Genomic DNA, 22700 nt, shown 5'->3' on the forward strand with positions numbered 1-22700 from the left:
TAGATGTTTCAGTCTCACACTGAATCTCACCTTTGATTCTGTCAAGAGCCAAAAGCCATTTTTATACTCTAAGTAACTTTACATCTGTAATACCCAATTCCCTAACCAACTTCTCCTTGGTCTCTCTCCCCTTTGCCTCTATGGACTGCCCAAGGCACAGGAGTAGAGGACTGCCAGCTGCTGTATGTGTGTGTGGATGAGGACGGACCCTTTCCCTGTATTTGTTGTGTATGTTCAACCTTATCACCACAGCCATTCAGATCCAAATCTTATATACAGAATACACTGACACCTACCAGATTTGTTTGGGAAAGAACTCCTTCACAGTATGCTACTTCCATGTACCTGTCCCTGCTCCTACTGCTCCTTCTCAGCTAATAACTGATTGCCTTGTCAGCTGAGAATGTGCTCATAAGCAACAGACACAAATTGCACTGTTGAGAAATTTTCACGTACTGCCTATTGGATCTGAAGAGTGTTTTGTTTAAGAGACTGCAAGCTACTATCAAAGAGAAATGCACAGCAGTGCTTTTGTTTGGGCCTTCAGTAAAAGGAGTTGAAGTTCTGAAAAAGATCAGGTAGAACTGAGACAATAAGCAAGAAAGAACTGAAGGTGGCACTGTAGGAAAAGACATTCTCCTCAAAAAATAGCGATGCTAAGTATGTGATTGCTGGTTCCGTTTGAAAAGAGAAAGATTGTATGACGTTTGCTCCTTCTCACCTATTGCTGGTTGTACACTCTCCTCAGAGCAGAAGGGGTTTGAGGAGAGCATCCATGAACTTGGTGTCCTTTGCCACAGAAGAGATGCACATCTGTACACATAGCAGTGTGCAGGTGGAGCTCAGTAGCCAGTGGAGAGCCTACAGCTGCAACCAGATGTGGGAAACAGCTGCTCAGACACCAGTGTGCTGGTTCCAGAGTGGTGCCAGATACAAAAGGATCTGTCCATAGCTGAGTGTCTTACAGATATAGATAGGAAGAAGCATCTTTTAACAGGGAGCCTAAAATAAAAAATATCATATATAGCATGAGGCTGGAAAACATCTGGTAATTTAACTCCAAATGTACCTTTTCACCCTAGAATTGATAGTCAAATTCCCCAGTCAAAGAGAGTGATCAGGTGATTCTCTGGTGAAACGGATGGCAATCAGAGATCCTTTTAGTCATTCCTGTGCTCACCTGTTGTTGGACTTCATAGCACTTGAATTGATGCAGGCTCAGTTGCCATTCACTATGGCACTTTTCTTTTGCAGATGAGTCTGGATGTTTACTCTTCACAGTTCTATCCCTAATGCTCACTACAAGGGCACAAAGAGAATCTTACTGGAAGCATATAGATCATAGAATCATTAAGATTGAAGAATACTTCTAAGTCCAACTGTCAACCCATCCCTCCCATGCCCAGTAACCACATCCCTCAGTGCCACATCTACACAGTCCTTGATCACCTCCAGGGATGGTAACACTACCACCTCCTTGGGCAGCCTATGCCAATGCATTCCACTCCATTGGAGAAGAAATTTTCTTGATATCCAACCTGAATCTCACTGTATGCAAAATGCAAGGAGTTACGACTCACCCCAGCAACTCTTCATTACACTCAAATCTACAAACTGTGTTTGCCTAACCTAGTCCCTCATCCTTTTCTTTGTCACTTTGATCCACTCAGCTCTGGATTTTGGACATGTCGGGCTCCCAGATCCCCTCATTCTGCAAGAAACCTTGCTCATTTTGCAGAGAGGTTTTTAGTTTTGGAAACTATGGACTAAAGCTTTGGAAGTGTCCAGGAGCCACTCTGAGCCATGGAACAAGCACAAAACTCTGAACCATTCCATAATCTCTGTAACTGATTGGACCATGGAATAGGTGTCTGGATTTGGAAATATTTCAGGCCAGATGCACGTATCTCATGAGAAAAAATGTGGATTATAGCCAGCATGTAATAACTATTCTAGTGCTGTTTCACAGGAATAAAATAATTTTAAGACAGAGATCTGCCTTCCCTCTCAGCTGCTAGAAGCATGCCCTGCTCTGGGAGTCAGTGCAAGCAGTGGGAGCTCAAAGGCAGGTTTGGCATTTCATTTGAATTTTGTGTAGTTATCAGATGCCTTTTCTTTGTTTTGGGCTTGTTTGGGCTTTTCTCAAGCTTCAGCCTTTCTGAGCACAGGCCTCTTCCTATTGATTTGCTGCAGGCAGAAACAGATGTGGGTGACTTTGAAAACTGACAAAGGGACAATGAATTGGATTCTGCAACAGGAATGGGATACAGAGCAGTGCAACAGGATGTCCTGCAGCAAAATCAGACCTTCATGCAGCACCAGGTCCAGCACCAGTGAGTTTGTTGGGATCCAAACAGCATGGCAAATCTGTGTGCATGTTTGCATGTATGTAACACAATGGAAGTTTAAGTCAATAATATCATATGAAACAAGAACAGCATACATTATTCATTATCAAGATACTACTAAAGGGTTGAGATATTTAGAAAACAAGGAAAAAAAAAAAAGAAAAACATTAGTGAAAAACAAATACCTAGGGAAACTGTTACTTGTTGTAGCAAGTTGCTACATCTTGTAGCTCCCTACTTGTTGTAACAGGTTTGCAGCTACCTTCTGTTGCCAGGCAGGGCTGTTACTCAGGGTGTCCCTTCATGCCTTCGTCACTGCTCTCTTGAGGTGTTCTGCTCCCTCACCTTGCTGGAATCAGAGCCTTCTCTCTCTGAGGCCAAAGATGTGACAGCAGTGCTCCCCTTGTCTGAGCAGACTTCCCGCTGAGGCCCTGCATGCTGACACAGGCCCAAGGCTCTCAGCTCCATTTTTGCCCCTGGACCTCAGTGCCCAGCTCTGAGCATGGGCTGTGGGGCAGGAGCAGAGCCAGCACCTGCTGTGTTTTTTGAGAGATGCCAAGGAGGGCCGTGTAAGTGTGGGGCTGGCATCAGCCTGGGGATTGGACCCTCTGGGGCTTCCCTCCTTCAGTAACTCACTTATAGCTGTGGTGTATATGCATAGTTACCAAAATCTTCATTCATGAGGCACCACATGAGAACATGCTTAATGCTCAGGTATATCGTAACTGATTCTCTGTGTAAAAAGTCCTTTATCTGCTTGTGAAATGCAAAGAACGCTCTGAGGAGGTTCTCAATGTGGTTAATGGTGCCTCTTGCTTTCTGTAAGCAATGGGAGATTCACATACAACACTTACAGCATTTGAATTATGAGAAAATTAAAACCCTTTCTTGCTCTTCTTAACATTCATTGTTCAACAAGTCCCAGTACTCAACAGGAGGCAATTCATGCATCAGTGGTAGGATAATGGCTGACTGCAAGGTAGCAGATAACATAATCTGCCTCTTAAGGTCCTCCTGAAGCTGTCTTTTCTGTTTATTTTACTTGACCTGGAAAGAGCAAAGTGCTGTAAGCCAGCAGGTTTGATTGATTGCAGATATATATCTATCCCCAGGAGTCTCGCCTATCAGTGAGTTTTTTCAAGTCAGGATGGACTTGATTTGCAAGCTTTGTCCTTAATCTAAATCAATATGTAATAGAAAGTTAGACCCCGAGTCATAAACTGCTAACAGTTATAAATAAAGATACTCACTATAAACCAAAACAAGCCACTTGTTCGTGTGATTTGTTAAATTAAAATATAATGTGCTGCTCTTTAGATGAATTTAAACATCTTCCATTGCTCTGTGATGTATGCTTCACACAGCGGAAATTGATTTTAAGAAGAGAAAAAAATACAAATTATTCATTTGGATGTTTTTCTCCTACACATTCACAAGTGATGTCTGTCTTTCAGAACAGTAATAGTGCTGTGGCTGTGACAGCTCTGCTCTCTCAGGGGGCTATTTACCATTAACCCTGGGAACTTGGTGATTTATGGAACATTTTGAAGTATGACAATTGGGAGACAGCATGTAATAATCTTCAAACTGTATGTGTTTATTCTGATCTTTGATGAAGCAGTTGTACATTCTGCTCTTTGCGAGCCACCTAGTGGTGGAAGAAATGAGATTTCTAAGGGCTGTGAGCCTTTCTTGACAACGGCAATTCAGTGGGAATAAATTCGGCAAGACGAGATGAAGTCTCTGCACTGTATGTAGATAATTAGCTAATAATGAACTTTTTAAAAAATGATTTATAATTTATTTGTGCAAAAGTATTGGTTTCATCTTTTTTTCTGATCCTTTTATTCCCCCTTCTTTTTTGTGTGTATGCATGCATGCTATAAATACAATAAAATCATATAGAGCTGAATATTTCCCCCATGTTGACATGACACTGGGCCACTCCAGGTTTCTAGAGGCTGCAAGGGGCACCTTTTGTGTCTGGGAGCCTGCCTGGGGACTGCCCAACCTGCACAGCTCTTGGTAGCCATGGCAGCAGAGGTGCACCTGTGCCCATCACCTCAGCCCCGTGCTCCCCTCCAAGGTGAGCCAGACAGCCTTGGGACCTGTTGCTTCTTGGCCTCAGGTAGAGAAGGTTTGAGAAGGTTCCCCCAAATACCCTTGCATAGCAGTCAAGAAGGAATCGGTGCGAATGGAAAACCCTGGCACTAATCCTGGGCTTTGTCATGTGTGTCATCAGTGCTTGCTGTAAGCTCCCATTTCCTGTAGCATTTTTATCTGTTGTTAAGTGATCTTAAAAATTGTGTTTTCCAAAATTGAGCAATTTATCCAAATATTGCACAATGTAAGTGAGCTAGAATTAGCAGGGAGCATTATATATGCATATATCCCTGACAGAGCTGCCTTTCCAGGCCTGTTGTCTGGATGATAATCCATCACATGTCCTTTTGCACTCAAAGAAGCAAAGTTAATTACAGACCTGCTCAGTGGTCTATGAGATACACTCAGCACCTCAGATATACTGCAGCTAATTTTAGGGTTTTCTAAATGGGAACTGTAGATCAAAGTATCTTTCATTTTATTCATGTTCTCATATAACAGTCTCAAGAGCATCCAGACCACTAAATCCTTATTGCTAATCATGCAGGTTAGAAACCCACAGTCATCTTTCTTTTCTGTGTAGAATTCAAGTTTTCCTTGTCTTTGTCCCTTTCCACTTATGCTATATAAATTGTATTGTACATTCAAATATATCTCAGTTCCCTAAATATACCTTCCAGGTGCTATGGCTATGTAGCATTACATAAAAAATCCTAAGTATTACATGCTGTATTCTCAGCTGTGCTACCAAAGTAAGCTTTCAAATCAATCTTAAAGAAAATAAATAAAATGGGAAATCCTCTGGTTTTAACATGCACAGTCTAGAAAATCAAGGCTCCTCTCTACAGAGAAGAAAAAATCTTGAATATTATGCCAGTAGTTCTTCCTGAATATCATGCCCTTAGTGCTTCCTGACAGTCTGCATGTTCAAACGATCTTTAGATCCTTAGCAAGAACATGCCTTGCCTTCAGTTACACATTCCCCACTCTGCCTAGTGCTCAGGATTTTTGTGTTTTACCTCAACCTTCTGATATGTCATGTTTCCGTTTCATTTTTTTCCCCTAAATTTGGTACTGGAAACAATGGGCTGAGAGATAGTTCCAGGCAGCGCATGAAGACAGGTGTTTGTTAATCATTGTTAATTCCAAAAAATGTGTAGAGAGGACTTTAGGAATTCACTGCAAAGTGGTAGAGGAAGGAAATGTCAGCTGGGACAGGGAGACCACAGGAACAGCCCAGTCTGGGAGTGAGCTGTACCCAGATGTTTGTTATCATGTTAGAGTACAGGGAAGCCAAACACCAGGCTCGGATAAGCTTGGCCAAGGAGAGGGATTTTCTCTCTTCCGCTGGAAGGATGGATCCAGGAAAAGATGCATCATCTCCACATTGCTGCCTGTGTGGTCTGAAAGGAAGATGGGCACTTGCTGTGCTGTCTGCTGTCAGGATGGAGCAGGGCGGGAAGGGGAGAGGGGGAGGTGGAACTCTCCTGAAGGGGTGGTGGAGAGCAGCCCCTATTCCAGCCAATATGAGCAAACTGTGTGAGGCAGCAGACCCCATATCACTGCTGGCTGCATCTAGAGGAGGATTTAGGAGAACAAGCCCATTGATATTCTCTGCTTGTAAGACAAGGTGGCAGCTCCTTAAAGCCTGACTATTTCTTGGCAGGGTTTGTTTGGAGAAGAGAGGGAAATTCTTTGGCAGAGCTTAGGGCAGGCAGAATACCTAGAGTAACTCTCTCCTGAGTAGGAGCTGTACAGTCCCAGTTATTGTGGCAATTCTAGAGGGCACAACTTCGAGGCAAAATCTGCCTTTTTCTTAACCAGAGAACATGGGAGCATTGGTTTAAAGATGCATGCAGTGTACTTGCGCAGACAGTTATCCATTCAGTAGCAGAAGATGGGTTTGGGAGTTTGCCACCCACTCCATTTGCACACCTTGAAGGTGCACATAGGAGACCCTGAGCAAAGACTTCCACTGGGGACTGCCTGATGTTTCTCTTGGGCCGCTCAGCAGAGGAAGTCTGGCAGTAGTCCAAAGTAGGCCTTATGTGAGAGCTGTACCAAAGCCTTTGGGTTTTGTATCCTCCTCCAGTCACTTCCTACCTAGTCTCCCAGTGTCCCTGGGTGCAGGCATCTCACCACAGGATGTGCCTTTGGCTCACGTTAGGCAGATGGATGGCACCAAGATGAACAGACAGAGTTAGGAAGAAGCAATAGCCCCGTCCCTGGAGACTTTCAAGACGAGGCTGGATCAAGCCCTGGGCCACCTGATTTAGCTGTGCGTGACCCTGTTCATTGCAAGAGAATTGGACTAGATGACATTTTAAGGTCCCTTCTAACTAAGGATTCTATGATTCTGTGTAGAGGCGTTTCTACAGGAATTGCCAGGCTGGGTCTGCCTGTGTCAGATAAAAGCATCAGACTGCTTTATTCACCAACTTACATTGATTTGGAATAGTGTAACTGTATATGCCTACAACCAGGACTGATTTGTGTCAGAAGTGTTATTCCTGTGCCAGATGACTACCCACTTTCGTGCTGATGACCTTGCACTACCTCAGATTTGTCAGCTTCCCTGTTTGGGACATCCTTCAGACCCATTCTGCTCTGCGGGACACAGAAAGGTCATTGAAAGCTTGAGGGCTCATGAAATTTGTCATTCTGTACAAATGCTCCAGCCTCTCAAATGCAGAAAACTGCTGTGTTGTAGCTGCCATGAACCTTCAGCCGGGCCGTGGGAAGAGCTGCCCTCACCCTTTGAGCAGGTTTGGACAGGGAGTGAAGCTTATATTGCTTGCACACACTCGTTTATAGATATGCATTTATCAATTCAAAAATCACAGTAACACTTCAGATGACAGCATATAGCAGGGAGATCATGTTCGGTCCATTACCCACAGTGTCCCCTGTGGGATAATTATTTTTCCAAGGAATATTAATGCATAGTACAAGCCTCTTCTTTCTTTCTTTCTTTCCTTTTTTTTTTTCCCAACTTTAATTATTCCTAAACATATTATCTTGTGTTGGTCATATTCAGGCTGTGTGTTGTCCAATACCACCTGCACTGAAAATTGATCCACATCATTCGGTCTATATTACTTATCTATCCATATTTACCACTCATCATTTTCTCTCAGCTGCAGGAGTAAACCCTACATTTTCTTCCCATTCACTGGTGATAGTGTAAGTGGATGAGCAGCCACGGCAGCCTGTCAGATCACTGGTTTTGAACTGCAGCAGCCAGAAGGCCATGTATCTGTATATAGCCTGCTTGGCCTTCCCAACCCAGTAGTCCCATAGTAGCACCCACTTTTTTCCCTTTCTTCTCAAGCAGTTCAAATTTCCGGCAGATCACTGATAGTGAAGCTTTAATTCACAATCCCTTTCCTAGAAAAGTAAGTGTAAAGAAAAGTAGAAAACCCAATTATTTAAAGAGAGATTGATTTCACAAAGGGAGCCCACAGCCTTCTGAATTGCATCCAAACAACAGAGACAGACAAAATAATGTGCAGCTAGTTAAGAAATAGTGTTCAGACTCTATTTGGTTGGGAAATGTTTTAATGCTGCTCATTGTGGTTATACAATAGGGGCACGACCTGACCATCCTAGGAAAATGCCAGCTGCTCGGAAAGAAAAAAATTACTAACATATGGTGGAAATGGCATTTAACTTGACAAATTTCATAGAAGTTAATTCTGGTGGAAATATAGTTTGTTCTTGTTCTTTTGCGATTTCCACTCTGTTTCTCCACGGGAGGCACATCCTGGCTTTTCCCCTGAGGTTCACTGTCTCCAAGGGATTTCATTCAAACCTAGCATTCCTTGGAGCACTCTCCAAGTATGCTACTCAGCATCTTTTCAACTAAACCCTCTCTCTGCTTCACTTTCTAGCCTGTCCTAAGAGCTTAATAGTTTTCTGAAGGATCTTCCTCCTGCCTTAATCAATTTTTTGGCTGTTTCCTTCTCAATGAGATGCTTACTTCCCTTACATCAACAAGCTTATTTCTTCAAGAAGGTACCTTGAGTTAGCCTTTCTCCCAGCTTTGCCTGATGGGCTGCTGGTAGCTGTACCCAGCTTTTGAAATCCTTAATCATGTAATCACATTGGGAATATTGTAGTTTTTATTTATTATTCTGCTGAATCCTTGGTGTCTAAGCTTAAAGGTTCCTGGGATGCCGCAGTGCCCTTAAAGCGATACTGTTCTCTCCTTGCTCAGAAGTCTTTACACTGCCCTGCTCCTTGTGATCACCCAGCCTGAAGCTGCACCTAGCCATACTGCTCCATCAGCAGGCAATTCCCTTCTCTTGGAAGCAAAACCTGCCTTCCAAACCTCCATGTTGCTGTCTGGGCCTGAAATTGCACATGCTCATCTGCATGGGAAACTGCTTATCTTTAAAAGGTTGATACACATTTCCCTCTATATTTGCCTAATATAGGAATGTATTTTTCCTCCTCTGTATAAAGACACATCAACTGCCTTTCAGTTCTCTAAGGTCCTTCATTGAGACTCTGACTCCTTCTGTAGCGATGATTTTGTTTGGCTTCTCTCCAGTCAAAAATTCACAGTGAATCTTAATTTTCTTTGGTTGCCAAGTACGTTATTAAGTTACAGAAAAACAAGACAGAAACTGGGGATCTATGGACAAGAAAGATGGTGTGGATCCATGTTTGTGTGCAGAACATAAAAAGGATGGCAGTATAGGAGAAAGAGCAGAAGCACTGGAGCAGACCAGCCCCAGACTGGGGTGTGATGGCAACGCAGCCTCTGGGGTTTCTGTGTGAAAACAAGAAGTTTAGCACACATCTACCATAAACCTTCCTTAATCTCAAACTATTTCTTTCAGCATATGGAGTGCATTAAAAGAGTATAAAAGTATTCTCAGTGGAGGTTTACTGTGTATTATACAAAAATTGAATTGTTGTAATAGCAACTGCAGCTGACTACCACCTCTAAAGATGTGGCATAAATCTCAGTTTTAGTGCCCAATATAGTAAATGCTCAGTGGCTAACGTTGCCATCTGCACAAATGATGGCATGGAACAGAGCCTTTCTACCAAAGAAAACACACAGACACTAATCTGCATCAGCAAATAAAGAAGCCCCACAATACTGTCAAAAGTATATATTAAATAAAGCAGGTCATTAATAGGCACATAAATTGAAGTTGTTGTGAGATGTTGTCACTCAGCTATAGCAGCATCATAAAATAATTTTAAAGGCCTATGCAGCCATTTGGCTTGATATAAAAAGGCACATATTCCTTTGACATATATAGGAGTGGTGTATTGTTACAGTAATTACCTTAATCTCACAATTGCCATAAATATTTCTGCTTTTCAAGGACTTGAAGATGCTCTGAGCAGTTATTCTACTATCACTGCTGTATTTTTCTAGTTACACACAGCAATTATTTAGCATGTAAATGTGACTAGTGAGTCTTCTATATAAATGTGTTTAGTTCTATATAAATAATTAACTGTGATTAAGAGAAGAAATTATAGAAAAAATCAGGACCCAACATACCATTGTGGTTGTGTCCTATGCAATACTTAAATATGTATTTTCCAGATTCTCTGTCATTTTACCACACGAATCGCAAAATATCCTGACTCTCCTTCCGTTTGGCAGTCTGTTCTTAATTTGTGATTTCTGCTGAAAACATACATAAAATCAATTGTTCAGATGTCTTCAAACTCATAAGTAAAGATAAATAGAGAAAAAGATTTTTCAAAAGATTGTGATGAATAAGAAGATAAAATATCACTGAATGGTGAGAAGAGTGGACATACATAATCAATCTTGTAATCCAACAACAGCGAAAGTTGCATGAATAGAATGATGTGGTAAAATAGATAAAAATGTCACAGGGTGAAAGTGCTTTGATATCAGGAAGAATTTTGGGGCCCCATATCTACAATATTAGAAACACTGATATTTATACACGGGGATTCTGCAGAATGTGAAAATGGTGACTCCTCTGTCATTTATAATCTGTAAACATTAAATGAAGTCTTGCTTTTTTCCCAGGTGAGGACTGTTTGCATTCAGAGAAGCAATATTCCACATTTTGGTGTCTCAATACCTGAAATTGTGGCCATTGAAAACATGGAGGAGCTGCTTCACTGAGCACTGAACTCATGACGAGAGGCCTGAGAGAAGGAATTCAGAGTTCCTACAAACAAACAGAAGAGAAACTTTGGAGTGTGGACCTAAGTATGTCAGTGTGTGTGGGAAATATAGTAATGAAAAACCCTTCAAGTCGAACATTTTGTTGTCTTTCTAAGTACATGCTCTTGATTTTTGCAGTCATTCCCTTTAACTGCAGTCACAAGAACCTAGAACAGGAAGAGTGAAGTTCTGGACAGCAAGTAAGGAAATATTTGCAGTGAATGTTGGCAGGACTGACAACTCTGTTCACCACACCAGGATACTGCCATGTATTACAGTCCAGCATCCCTGGAGTAAGAGTCCAACAGCAAACCGGCAAGATCTGCTCAGCTCCTTAAAGCTGGCCCCAGTCCTACCGCTCCCTGCACCCTGCCTGCCCAGCCCAGCTCCTCCCTGTGCTGCTACCTCTGGGCACATCCAGCAGCTGGTTGTGTCCTCATCACCCACCTCCTGCCTCCAACTTCCCCCTTGCTGCTTTTCCCTTGCCATGAATCACATCCTTCCTTCCTCTGCCTCTGTTTTCCCTCTGGCCTCAGCCCCAATCTAATTGAGCCAATATCCTTTCCTCCAGTATCAGTGAGTTTCAGCCTTCTTGGCATCCTCATTCCTCTCCTTCTCTTTCCTTTGCCCCTTGAATCCTCTCTGCTGTGCATGAGAAGCTCCCACTGCAGAGCAATTCATTCTGGCTATGCGTCGTGGCCCCAGTCCTGAGCCACATAGTGGTCAGTGCCCTCTCTGTCATCAGGGCAGCTGGAATGGGACCAGAGGAAAGAGAATGCTTGGCAGCCATGCTGAGAAAATGGAAGTCCCCACCCAATAAGAACAAACCACTCCCCTTTCCTACTGGTGTTTAGAAATTGGAAAAATCTGGGCAGATTTTTACAGGGCAGAAAAAGTGCAGCTCAGAAGCAGAATGTTTTGTCAAAGGCTTGTTTCTCCAAATCTTACTCGCTGAAATGCCAGAAATGTTTGGGCAGCAATGTTCAAAACAGAAAGCAGCAGTAACAAATGCTGCCTGAAGCAAAAATCCAGCATAGAAATTTTTCTTAACTGAATGGACACAATTCTACAAGAACCTGAAAAACAGGATGTATGGGACTGTCAGCACCCATTCCATATAGAAGTACTCTCATAATATAGGTAACATGGGTGACCAGAGCTGATCCAATTTAATGCTGAATGGATTAGCTCTTTCAATACCACATTTGAAATTTTTTTATACAAATGCTCGGCTCTCACATAATAAAGTGGTTGTGTACTTTTTTCCTTTTAAGCTAATTCTTCCATACCGATGCCGTACCGTAGCCTAAAGCAATTTAAATGATTGACTAGCAGAATGTGCTAATAGCTTTGATTAGCTTCATTTATTTGCATATAATTATTTGCTAATTTCTCTGCAGTAATTAGAACTATGGCACATTGCTGACATGACTTTTTTTAAACAAGAATGCTTTCAGTAATATTCCAACGTGTTTTGTGATTCCCAACCAATGCCTTCCATAAAGAAATCAGTGTCAGGAAAGATGTTTCTGAAACAAATACACAACTCTTGATTTTGAGCAGTCATTGAGCAGCCATAGCAGGTTGTGCTGTGACTGTATATGTTAAAAATCCAGAAGACCAGGAAGTACAAAAATGACCCAAAGTTCTGCACAAATTATGCATACAGCATTTTTTCTTATCCACTTTGGAGGCTACTTAGTGTATTTTCTTATCTCTCCTTAACATCAGGTTAATGTAGAATTCTAAACCTGGTTCATAAACTCATAGAATCCTTAGAGTTGGAAGGGACCTCTGAAGGCCATCTTGTTCAACTCCCTTACAATGAACAAGGACAGCACAGTTAGATCAGGTCGTCCAGGGCCTGATCCAACCTCTCCTTGAAAGACTCCAGGGTTGGGGCATCAATCACATCTCAGGGCAACCTGTTCCAATGCCTCACCACACTCACTGTAAAAGACTTTTTCCTTATATCTAACATAAATCTGCCCTCTTTGAGCTTCAAGCCATTTCCCTTGTTCTATTATCACAGACTCTGCTAAAGAGTCTGTCCTTCCTGTAGCTCCCCTGGAGGTACTGAAAGGCCATTATCAGGCCACCTTGCAGCCTTCTCTTCTCCAGGCTGCACAGCCCCAGCTCTCCCAGCCTGTCCATGTAGAAGAGCTGTTCCATCCCTGGGATCATTTTTGTAGCCTTCCTCTGGATGTGCTCCAACAGGTCCACATATGTCCTGTACTGAGGCCTCCACATCTGGACACAGTACTGCAGGTGAGGTCTCACAGGGCAGAGTAGAAGGGCAGGATCACCTCCCTCACCCTGCTGGCCACTAGTTTGTGCCTATGTTCCAAAACAGAAGGATCAAAGTCAAGGGCAAAGAAACTCTCTTCTGGAAATCATGACTGGACAAACATAAACTTTCCTGGAAGCTTTGCCAGCTACCTGACAGTTTTAAATAGAAGACTGAACAGGTGAAGAAACCAATCAAAGTCAGCACTAATGCTGCTGCCTAAACAGTTTAGCTGTCTTTGCTCCATTTCTCCCACAGCTATTGCTGACTGTGGCTATAGATAAGTTGACAAGGATGGAGGTCACCAAAACAAGAAATGTCTTCATAATTAAGGGCTCAATATGCTTCACAAATACACCTTCTTCTGCACTCGCTGCCAACAGCTGTGGATCTGTGATATCTTGTAAAAATAAATTAAGAAACCTGAAAGGCTCTTCTTGTAATCTAAATGTGGAAATGAAGATGTAGAATGAGGATGAAACTCCTAATTACTCTCCCTAAGCTCATACTTGCAGCATAATCAAATCTGTCTACCGGGGCAATCTGCACTTAATCAATTGAAGTGTGATACAACCTTGCTCTTCACAATACTGTGAAGCTAGGACTAAAAAAAGCCCTGTCATTGTTATGAGTGTATTTTCAAGGCACAGATTTAGCAAGTTCTGCTCTCCAAAATGAGCCCCTCTACGTTTAATTAACTATAGTACATGGAAAACATTTGTTATGGTTTGTGCCAGCTAACAGCTGAGCCTGCCAACACCAGGAGTACACTGTCCTGAGAGCAGTCTGCCACTGGGATTCCTTGTTCCAACACACTTATTTCTTGGTAAAATGTGAAGTTATCTATTTGTTTTAAGGCAAATGACGAGTTTATTCAGTAAGAGAGCAAAGCACTTTACAGTCTTGCCATGTCTCAAAGCCTGAAGATAAGGCCAATTTTTCCCCCCCCAGCAATTGAGGATCTTTATGATAGCCGAGCTGAAAACCTATGTGTAATATCAGTCTATGTTTCAAGGCTTTAGACAAGTTTTGGCATTTGGTTTGTTTGGGCATGTAGCAAAATTCTGTTGGATTTGTACTTAAATGGCAGGGCAGCTCTTCTCAATTGGGAATTGGAGGCTTTTCCCCAATGATCCTCTTGTATTTTAATTACGGGGATGTGAAAAAACATCTGTCTGGGATTTTATGGCTTCCATTTCCAACTGAAAATGGAAAATGCAAGGACACACAAGATGAGGAAAAGAGCTCAGCCGTCTGAACGTAGCTTTTTGGTTAGAAATTTAACTAACGATTCTGTGTCCACTCTTGTTCCAATCAGATGTGTTTAATTCTGCCCTCAAAACTGAGACTCCTGTTCTATTCCTATTTCCAATCAACATTTGAAATGGGAGAAAACACTCTGTTTGGCAGATCTTGTGGACGGCAAAGTCTGTCAAATGAGTTCTCATCTGCTTTCCAGTTTGGATAATTGCTTGCACCTGTGCAAAGTGAAGGTCCCAGCCCCTGTCCTGCTGCTGTAATGTGTCTTGTGCAGCAGGAGCATGCATGGCTGGATAAAAGGTAAGGGAGAGCATTTGGCCTAATGGCTGTGTTTCTGCTGAAAACAGAATCTGTCAAATGGTAAAAACAAAATGCTGCACTGAGAAAACCTTCACATTTTCTGCATCTTTTTATTGGGAGGTCTGTTTTGTAAAGAAAGGAAGGCCAACTTTATGCCACAGCATGAACGAACAAACTACACATTTTGCTAGTTCTAGCACAGCCTGTGCTCTCATAAAAATATTCTACCAGTAAGCAAAAACGCGAACAACAAAGATATGATAACTTTTCTCACTCCTATTTTATCCTCTCACCTTCTGTCAACATCCAGAGAAGTGGAACATTCTCCATAATTTAAAAAAATAATACATTTCTCCGTATGCCTCCTTCCATTGAACAGGAGGACATCAGAGGAGCTCAGCTGTCTCCTTGAATTTGTCAGCAAATTAAGGACATCAGAAATATGAAAATGTCCAAACTCAATGAAAAGTTAATTAGCATTCTGAGGAGTCACTTCAATTAAGGGGAACTTGTTTTGTTGGCCTCACTAGAGAAATGTGGACTAAGACAGGAATATAAATGTGACAATATTTTATAATGATTTAATGTGACAGTCCTCCTATTTGCAAACGGCCCAGCAAAGAGTCACAGTTTAACATCAATTCATAAAAAGCAAGCTCAAAACCAAGTCATAACAATTTACAGGATGTTTTTCAATTATCTGACGAAGGACACATGGAGATTTCTTACACGATTTTTCTATGACTCCACACATTGCCAGTTCTAAACAATTTGTTGTTTGAATTTTTCAATTCCTCTTTGGTATGTTCACTGAAGTCTACCAAGAAGCTTCAGAAAAGTCTCCATTCCTTTTCAAACCCCTGCAGGTGGGCTGTGATTTCCCACTGATGGGATAAACATGCTGAGTATTTTCAGCTGGGCCTCAGACAAAATCAGCTAAAATCAAGTCCTTAAGGCTCTGATTCTCAGAGCACTTAATACTAATAATTGCACCTGAATGTGGTTGTAGTTGTTGGGGGTACTATCCCTATAAACTTGAAAAGTACTGTCTTCTTGGTGAGGTTAGTGCTTGGATCACTGGAGCTGCTTGGAGAAGTGAGGTATGGTGGTTTGGTCTTATTTTTGTGGAGGGAGAGCAGATAGTCTGCTCCATCAAGCACTGTAGAGAAAGCAATAAATATAAAATGAAGTTAGGTATGACTTGCAGCCTGTGATTTTTTTTTTTGGGGGGTGGAGGGGGTAAGACTTTGGGAAGTAAATGGTAGTGATGTTTCTGGAGACTACTTCATTTTTGTTTTTAAATGCAATTTTTATCTGTATCTGTAACAAAAAGTATGGAGCTTTTTGCGAAATTTCAGTATAGCTTTGTCTATTTAACAGTAAGAACCTAAAAACTTCCATGATTTTTCAGTTTTTCAAATTGCTCTGAAAGCTTCCTTTGTCAGTTACATATGATAGAGACTGGTGACTGAATGTCTCTCAGCACTACAAAATCCCAGGCTTGTCCTTGGATTTGCATACTTCTGTTATGTGATGTACCCATTTACATGCACCTTGCTTGTTTCATCCAGCTAGGGCTCCAAAAAAAGGAGCAGAATGCAGTTACATCAGTATCATCAGGCAGTGCTACCCAAACCCAGAGGAAGCAAAGTGAAGTTCAAACTATGACCTCTGTATCTGTCAATCTGTAGTTACAGCAAAATGACAAACTAAGGTTTGAGAGTGGTGAGGTGCTGGAACAGGCTGCCAGAGAGGTTGCGGATGCTCCATCCCTGGAAGTGTTCAAGGCCAGATTGGATGGGGCCCTGAGCAGCCTGGTCTAGTATTAAATGGGGAGGTTGGTGGCCCTGCCTATAGTAGGGGGGTTGGAGATTCATGATCCTTGAGGTCCCTTCCAACCCTGGCCATTCTGTGATTCTGTAAGGTTTAAACCACCACCTTGGTGTTTGTTGCACTTGAAAATAAGAAGTGATGTGTCTAGCACGAATATGATTTGCCACGGGCAACCCAACGCAACTGGCTATTGCTAGCTGCTATGATGGCACACGGATCTCTTATTGGCAGTTGGACTTCTTGCTGAAGAACTTCTCCTGTGTCAGTTTTTTGGTAGCTTGCCTTCACTTATTTCTTTCATAGATTATCATTTTCATAGTCTAGTGGGGTTCCAAGCTCACCATCTGTAGTGAGCTCCATACCAGATAAGTTTACTTTGCTAAAATAAGAAAGTATTTTATTAGCTGTCAATTTCAGAAGCTGGAGTGGCCTGATTAAACTCATGAGAAAGTCTGTACAGGGTTAGGCTAAACAGTCATTTACTCCATTATCTCTATCTGATAACAGCTGACAAGGAGTACAAAGCTGGAGTGGCTGTAAAGCACTTCCCCAGCATAATGTCCCAGATTCTGGTGACCTGTCATTCCTGGCTTGCAGAATCTGTCATCTTATTAAATAGAGCTGGATGTATCTTTCTTACTCTAATTTGCTTAATCACTTTGCGAAGCCTGGGAAACCAGTGAAAATCTCTGGAAGGACGTTTCACAGATGGCTATGTATTATTTTTACTCTTTACTCTGAATTTGCCATCAGCTTTGTCTGACACTTCTCGTTCTTCTGTTAGAAAACATGATGAATGCAACAGCCCTATTTGTGTTTCCTGTACACTCCTGGTTTCATAGACCTTTCTTGTGGTATCAGTCAGTCATCTCTCTTCAGACTGAAAAAGCCTAATCTATTTAATCATTTCTGATGCAGAAGCCATTTGATACCTTTTTCAGCCTGATCCTCCATCTCTGAACCCTTTCTTCAGACCTGCTATACACTGAAGAGACTAGTGTGCCAGAACTGTCCATAGTATTCAAGGTTTGGGTGCCTTACATCTGTACAGTGGATGACATCCTCTCCCTTCTTCTCTTTTCCCTTCCTAATAATTTCTAATGTTCAATTTGCTTGTTTTTATTATTCCTGAGTATTGAGCTGACACTTTTACATAGATCATCCATTGTAGTTTCAAGATCTTATTCCTGAATTATAATGATAATTTGGAGACTGTCACTGCATATGTAAAATTAGGATTGTTTTTCCTCACGCTTGCTAATTTACATTTATCTGCTTTGAATGCAATTTGCCTCTTAACCATACTTTATCATTCAGGTTGTTAATTTTTATCATTCAGGTTGTTTTTATTCATTTGTTTTTTGTTGCAGCGTCTAAATTTTTATCAACAGGAAACTTTGTCATCTCCTCATTCACCTCTTTTTGTGGGTAATTCAGAACTGAGCTGAATGGAACAGATCCAGTAAGATTCCACTGGTGTCCCCAGTGCACTGAGAAAATTAGCTGTTTATGCCTATTCTTCACTTCCCAAATCTTAACTTTTTTGTTGTTGTTCATGGAAAGAGCTCCTCCTCTATTCTGTTGCAGCACAGTATTTCAAAGAGCTTTTGGTGAAATATATTGTCAAATGCCTTTCAGAAATCCCAAGAGATTAAATTTGAATTGGTATGTGCCCAATGGGGTGGGAGTTGCTTGTTCATTGTCTCTTCTGTGTGTGAAATAGGGGATGTTGAAGGACACTACTGGAAAATGCAGAACAAAAAACACTGTGTGTTTAAGTTTCAGGATTCATTGCCACACAAAACTTGGACAGTATAAGTTTTTGTGGGTTCAAGAGGCGGACTGGGTAAGTTCACAGATGACAAATCCATTGTGGGTTATTAAAAGCATTAAAGTTAAGTTTGCCTGAGGGATTTCTGGAAGTCAGAGTGATTGTGGCCCCAAGAATATTCTCTGGACTTACTGCTTACATCTTCCCAGGTCTTTTTCTCTTCCTCAGGCATTTCCTTCTGGAGATAAGGCTATGGGCCATTAGCAGCTCCAGCACAGACTGTCATTTTTTTTTTCCATTGCACTCAGGTTCTTTACTGGGTCTCTTCTCAGATTCCTTCAAAGACCTCTGCCTGGTTTTCAATGTGTGCCTTCCCTTTTTTTGAATGTTACTTCTCTGGGGTATTACGCTTTCCCCTAGCATTCACTTATTTAGTTTCTACCAATTATCCAGTAAAGCTGTGAAAGCTCCTAGGTGGTAGCCATCCAGATAACACCTTTCAACTTTTAAAAACTTGTCATCATATTTGCCACTTCTGTAGTGCCGTTGCAGCCCTAAATGCTTTAGCAGCTTCCTTTAATAGGTCAGATTTCAAATCATCTGGGCCTGGCAATTTGTTACCTTAATTTTTACAATTTCTGCTATAGAATTTTCTAATGAGCTCACTCTGAGATAGCTCCTCTGACACACTGCCTCTGATGTATGAAGAAGGATTCTAGCCTAGAATTTTCCCTGAACTCCTTCAAGGCTGCAAAAAATAATTTAATTTTCCTCCTCTGCTTTATCTTCTCTGAGAGATCCTTTTGTGCTTTGATCAATTAATGGGACTACAAACTCTATAGCTTCCTGCTCCTGATGTGTTTGAAGGAATGATTAATTATGAGGCTGTTACAGCTTCTGAAAACCGTTCTTCAAACGCTTTTCTACTGGCCTGAACCCAGAAACAAGAGAGCTTTGCTAAAGGCATTCATTTTGACATCTTTCTCCTTCTTTTTTTTTTGTTTTTTTTTTTAATTTCAGGAAATAAAAGGATTCTGACTGGTTTTCACAATCATGCACACTTACAGACTTGCAACTGAATATAGTTTTACACTGAATTTATTACTCTTTTGGTCATGCATATACATGTATTACAGCAACTATACAGCATCACCTGCTTTCCTCTGTAACAATGTTTTACGCATTCTGTACCATGTTATTATACACTGAAAAATCAGCTACATTTTCCCTTGCGAGTTTGGCTACTGGATGGAAAGTGGATTTCAACTTAAAATGCAAAAAAACCCCACCAGCATTTTCCTTCTTAAGGCAAATAAAAACAATTACAATTATTACTGTAGTAGTTGCTAATGTTATTATTTCCTTTTAAAGAAAATATATCCATGCCTTTCCATTAATCTGCTTACGACTGATTCACAGCTTACTTTGTGCTTATGCCAGTTCATTGCTCCATGGATTCTTCCAAAGATATTTTTCCTGCCTTACATTTTTAGATTGGCTTTTGGCTGATGTTTACTGTTCAAACTTATGTTCTTATGGTTTTGTATGTGCCCAGTTCCTGTTCAGTATGATAACCTGTGGTCTGTATTTGTAACTATTAGTCCATTCAACTTTTTGATAAAATGGGCACTGAACTAGAGGAGTTTCTTGCTTCTGTCTTAGGGTCAAGTTATGGTTGCACACGCTTCTGTTCTGCCTACTGATGGCAGTAATCCTGTGTAGCTGCACTGCTTCATCTTTGCAGATGTTGGTAGAAACTTCTTATGTTGCCTCCTATTTTACTTGAAGTGAAAATATTGCCAGAAACTTCACCTGTTTATGCTTTTGGTTTTGCTTCTTGTTTGCTTTCATAACATAACTGAATTCCCATAAATTTTCTTATTTGCTCTTGGTTATCTGTGGTCATACAAGTTTTGTCAAAGTTGGTCTTCCTGTGGAAACATGTTGTCTTCTCCATTACTCCTGACCCTGGAGGCTTATCTGTGTGTTCACAGAAACCAGGAGGAGAGTTAGGCCAGGGACAACACACAGCTCTTCACATTTCAGCGGTTTAGTCCTAGGAACTCCACAGTGTCCCTCACTCAAAAGGCTGTGGCAATAGCACACAAACATGATCCTTTTCACTTGTTACACTCTTCTTTTCTCCTTCTGATTGTACAGCTGACAACACCTGTCTTCTAGGGGATTATTACTCCTATCCAATTCTATCTATCTTCTGAGGTCACTACATTCCATGAAATGTCTCTTGAATGACTATTATTTGAGAAATTTAGCACTTCTATGATCCTTAATGACATAAATTTCTGTTCAATGTATGATTTTCCTTCTCTGAATCCTGCTTGTTCTTTGGTACTTGCCTGTCTGATTTCATTCACTGTAATATCACCCACATTAACATTTTCTGGTACTGACACTAATAATACTCTATTTCTTATCTTTCAGATTGCCATTCATTTGATAGTTTGACAGTAAAACCCTTTTTGACATTAGCAAAAGTAAGGCGTCAGGCCTGTTAGACGCTTGTAAGAATCTCACAATGATTCTTCACTTTTAGTAGCATAAATATATCTAAGACTTTGATTCCAATTTGATTTTTTTTTTAATTAGTCAATCTCATCTAATTTTATTTACTTCACTGGAAGGAGAAAACAAGCTTTTCTTTAAGCAAATACATCTAATGTAAATATTGAAGTAAAATTTAAACAACTAACCATGATGCAATTAAACAATTGTATATTCACAGTTCTGCTTGACCGGAGGGTCTCTTGTGATTACCTCTTGGAGGTGAAAACACTCGTTCCTTTGTGCCTCTGACTACTGAGTGTTTTTGATTTGCTCACTCGGTAAGCCTATGTCTGCCTAGCAGTCACAAAAGCTGATCAGATGAATTGTCTTCAGTGCCTATTCACTGAGTGTTGATTCAAAACCACATCAAACTGGTATAAAATGCAATCAACTTCTCTGCAAGGCAGCCAGAGTTCCAAGGCTGATTTTCTGAGGAACCAGATGTACCACTGATCTCTGCCTGGCAAAGAGACACAGCTTGGTGATAATCCTGGTGTGTTGTCCAGCCCTGTCTTAGTATCCTCTTCCCTTTTCAAAGGTTCCCAGTGCACAGTCAGAGCAGCTCTGTCTTGGCCAGAGTTGTCCCCACCTGGAAAGCTCCTGTTCATTTGTAGAACTTTCTATAGGGAGCAGCTGCTGGCTCCCTGTGGATCTACCCATCTGACTACATAGAAGGTTGCATGCAGGAATTTTCAAATGATTCTTTCTAGCTGATTCCTGCAGCATGATCATTCTTGCACTGTAGCTGAGCAATCTTTTATAACTCCTTGGTCCTCAGTGTGAGTGGGATTGCCCTAGGTGGGTGAAGGTCCTGTTAAGCTGGGACCCGTACAAATCCTTAATGAGATGCAGTTCTTGGCTACACAATTTACTATCTAGAAAAGCCTTATGATATACAGTGAAAACCAATATAGAGAAAATGTGTTAAGGGATTTAATGGTATGTTGTATCTGTGAAAACCAAAAGGCAAAATTCTGGTCTCACTAAGGTCACTGGCCAGGCTCCTGCTCACCAAGGGTGTTTGGGGTGCAGGCATTTGTATTCTGCTCCTGTTGACCTATTTCAGGTTGAAATTCCCTTTCGTATTGTTCACTAAGCCATAGGGCTTGCCGGTAACCTTAATGTGTTTTGCCAATGCAAGCTGACAAGGGCACGACATCATTAGTCAAGTTTCACATCCCACTGACCTCACCATCATGACTTAATCCGCCAGGGTCTGTCACTTCTAATGGTTTGGTTTGGAAGTGCTTTACTGCACTTGTTTATCCACCTAACGTGGCCAAGAGCAAGTGCTCAGCTACTGTTAGGGAAATGCAGTTATGTGGAAGCTGCTGTATTTCTCCTACAACATGTGAATTATAACAAAGATTGATAATGCTGCAGGTAGCTTGCTGGAATAGCATACCAGCAACTCTGCTTTGTCTTACTTTCTGATATCTCAGGTATGGATTTTCTTTAAGGTCTGATATTGTGTGAATTGTGGCACATTGAAATTACCATGTTCTGAGAAAACTTAGTATTTCTGCTGAGAGGGTGATTGATCATATTTTGCACATCTGTCAACTTTCTCTTTCAGAACTTCACACCACTTTACAGGCATCATTACCCTGATATTTAATTTAGTGAGAGGGGGGAAAAAAACATTTCGCACTGGCAGGTCTGGCCAGGAACCATCCTCCTCACTGCTTCAGCGTCTCTGTGCCAGGAGAAGGAACACTCTGTGCCACGTCCCCAGTGGAAGCATGAAGTGTTGCAAGACTACTCTGCAAACCAAGCACCCAAGGAGTGCACCACCCAACAGGGAAGAGGAATAATTTAGAAAAGAGAAGAGTTGATACCACATAACATAAAGGAGTTGGGCAATGAGGAAAAGAGAGGGAGCACAGGGAACTCTACTTCAGGTGCTGCTGGTTGAAAGGTCTTTCTGTATTCCTAGGTTTCTCTTCTGGTCCTACCCAACAGGCTGCATCAGGGCAAGGAGAGTGAGCGTTTTACTGCATAAAGAAAGAACTGTACAAATTTGCAGCTGTTTTGTTGAACTCTTCAAACTGTTTTCTTTAGAAA

The 22700-nt window shown here is 41.4% G+C and overlaps 1 protein-coding gene across 1 annotated transcript in view; it reads left to right on the plus strand.

The window, feature by feature from the left end:
- Positions 1–22700, plus strand: part of LOC116243194 (uncharacterized) — a 62411-nt gene that overhangs the window by 30275 nt on the left and 9436 nt on the right. Inside the window, exons 9-11 of the mRNA XM_090142958.1 lie at positions 2194–2333; positions 10480–10665; positions 10759–15567. The gene's annotated coding sequence lies outside the window, so the exon portion shown is untranslated. The remainder of the gene's footprint in view (positions 1–2193; positions 2334–10479; positions 10666–10758; positions 15568–22700) is intronic.

This window comes from Phasianus colchicus, chromosome 6 (assembly GCF_987193195.1).
Source record: "Phasianus colchicus chromosome 6, bPhaCol1.hap1.1, whole genome shotgun sequence".
Lineage (NCBI taxonomy): Eukaryota > Metazoa > Chordata > Aves > Galliformes > Phasianidae > Phasianus > Phasianus colchicus.